This window comes from Frankliniella occidentalis, unplaced genomic scaffold (genome assembly GCF_000697945.3).
Source record: "Frankliniella occidentalis isolate FOCC.00 unplaced genomic scaffold, Focc_3.1 Scaffold46, whole genome shotgun sequence".
NCBI lineage: Eukaryota > Metazoa > Arthropoda > Insecta > Thysanoptera > Thripidae > Frankliniella > Frankliniella occidentalis.
Window position 1 is genome coordinate 1,222,223 of NW_026267176.1, and position 2,879 is coordinate 1,225,101.

General features: G+C 63.6%; 1 protein-coding gene across 1 annotated transcript in view; it reads left to right on the forward strand.

Annotated features, from left to right (window-relative positions):
• LOC113201877 (ankyrin repeat and death domain-containing protein 1A-like) overlaps nt 1-2,879 on the forward strand; it is a 60,454-nt gene that overhangs the window by 41,882 nt on the left and 15,693 nt on the right. The gene's annotated exons all lie outside the window — the stretch shown is intronic.

Sequence of the window (2,879 nt, forward strand, 5' to 3'; positions counted from 1 at the left end):
ACCCACGCCGCCGTCCCTCGCGATTCCCCCACCACCACCACCTCCCCTTCTCCCCCGACCCGCCGAGCCAGAAATCTCCATATCGCGAACGCCAGCCAACAAACAATACCAAGCGGCGGCCGTCAGCCCGTTGAACTGACGGAGATGGAGGCGGGGGGCAGCGGGGTCCCCATATCCGATTGTCGACGCCGTAGATTGTGCCGCTCGCCGACGTTTTCATCGCCCGCTGTTCGATTGGCTCTGAGAAAAAGGCATCGAGTGGTCCGCTATGGGCTGGGGTGGACGGGGTATATGAGAGTTTGAGGGAGGGAGGAGGAGAAGAAGGAGGAGAAGGAGGAAGGGGTGGCCGGTCCAGGAGTCGGGGAGGGAGTCGGGTGGAGTGGCGGAGGGAGCGAGGGGGTGGGGGTAATTACTGGCAGTGTCGAGGCGTGGACTGTCTATCGGAACTCGCCCATCGGCACTGCGGGCGGGGGCTTACATGATGGCGAGAGAGAGAGAAACAGAGGCAGGGAGAGGGGGGAAGTTATCGGAGCATTGTGCAGGAGAGAGAGATTGCTGCTTGCAGAGACGCGGAATCCAATTTCCCCTGTTCGCCCCCCGGCCCCCCCTTCGGAAGCCATAGCGGTAGGCACAAACCGGCCGCGGCGGCGGCGGGGCGCGGCGGCCACGTGCGGACGCGACCATCGAGTGCCGTCACATGGCAAGAGGAACGAGGGGAGGAGTGAGGGGGTGCGGTCCACGCGTGAGGGATGAGAGAGCGGAAAAGGGGGGAGGGGCACAAGTCGCATAGCGAGAGGAATTGGATGCTTTCCCGGCCGCCGTCGCCATAGTCGCGACCGTTATTCTCGTGGGCTGCGGTTCAGTCGGCCGATGCTGCTGCTGCTGCTGGGTTTGCCGATGCTGAATCGTTGTTTCGCGAGCGCATCCGAAAGACGGCGACAAGGTGCGAGTGAGACTACGATGGAGTGTCCTCCTCTCTCTGCGTCTCCCTCGGACTTTGCGCGGTGATGATGCTGCCGGAATGGCTGGACCGCGGCGGGCGAACCGAGCGAACGACCAGACCTCCCCTAGCTCGCCCCTTTGCCTGGAATCACTCAATTCAGCAGGGAAAACATTCCTCGGGCATGGCGTGGCTTGGCGGGCATGGGAGGAGGGTCTGAGTCCCGGCCAAAGTGTATGGACAAGTTTTCCTGACGCTCTCCCCCTCCCTTTCATGCCCCTCGCTTAATAAGCGACGAGGGAAGCAGGGAGTTTTCAAAGTCACCCCCGACACCTTGGGGGGACCGCGCGGCCGGAGAGTACATCGTCAGACGAATGAATAATTGGGAAGGGAGCGGAAGAAAAAGTAAAAAATGTAAATTGGGTGAGAACGAACAAGCAAAGCTAGTTCCTTCGGGCCTCTCCAAAGGAAACATTCAGAAAAGAATTAAACAGTGCCTCTCTTCCCCACACCAACCCCACCCCCGCATTTCCTCTGATTAATTCTGCCTCTTAATTCAGCGAACGTGACTCGTGACAGCAGCGCAGCGTCCCGCCTCCGAATTGTGTACCGGGTGATTCAGAGCACGCGCCGCCGTGTTGCGGGTTTGCCTATCCTCGACTCGGCGGGCGCACGGGTGAGAGGTGAGGAGGGGACCTCTCTTCTCCTCACCTCTCACCCGTGCGCCCGCCGAGTCGAGGATAGGCAAACCCGCAACACGGCGGCGCGTGCTCTGAATCACCCGGTACACATCAGCGGGATCCACTGGGATCAGACGCGCGCCAGTTTGCCGCATCCACTCGCCCATGTCGGGAAGAGTGAGAAAAGGAGAGGCTGAATGGGTCGCCCCGGCCTGGTCCCCGAGGAGGCCGGGGAGGCCGGGGCGAAGGCTCTATGGGCCGCGATGGTGTAGAGAGCGCCAGGCCGTGGGGAGACGAGGGGGTGCGGGGTGCGGGGGCACCGCGCCAGGGCTTTGCCGGTGCTGTTCGCATAAAGCTAGAAATGTTCAGGCAGGATCCAAAGGGGCGGTACGCGAACAATGGCAGGGGCCCTCGTGAGTGCCGCGCCTCGGCCCCGCCCCTCCCCGCCCTGCTGCCAACCTCTTCCTCCCCCTGCTGTTCTCCGGCAAGCAAGGCCGTGGACCCGCTGCTGCCCCCGCGCTTGGCACTGCTCGACCCCGGGGCCGGCAGCACTAAGATTCTCTACCTCCGCTTCGTTGTCGTCGTCGTCGTCCTCCTCGTCCTTGTACTGTCGTCCTCTTCCTCTTCCTCCTGCCCCTCCTGCCGCTCCGGCCGCCTGCTCCTTCTGATCCTCCTCGACGACGAAGAGATAATTTCATCGTCCGATAGCTTTGCCGGTTTATGTCCTGCCTCGCCCCGCCCCTCTCCTAGCTCCACCCTGGCACCTAAATCCTATCGATGCTCTCCCAATCGACTGCGGCCTCCCCCCGCCCCGCCCGCCCCGCCCAGGGCAAGGGTGACGGGGTGGAATATCTATCTACCCATCCACCGGTCCGGCCGCCACCCGGAACGCGATGGGCTGCTCGAGCTGCGTACTTTGAGCCCTCTGCTCAGGCTAGCCCACGCTGGGTCCCAGCGATGCTGGGCCTGGATGATCGCCCCCACGTGCGCGCAAGTGGGGCCGGTGGTCCAGCCGTAGCGCGGCCGAGCTGGGTCGGCGGTCCGCGGCCGGCCCACCAGAAGGGGGAGGCTGTGCTGCCGCCTCGGTTGCCGCGGGCAGCGCGCGGAATGCTCGGGATGCTTGTGGGCCCCGCGGGTCAGGTCAGGCCTTTCCGCATCCGAGTGTTGCATAAATTATCTCCTCCCCGCCCCCTATCTCCCCCTTCCTGGCCTCCTCCTCCACCTGGCTCCTGAACCTTCTCTCCCCCGGCCACACTCAC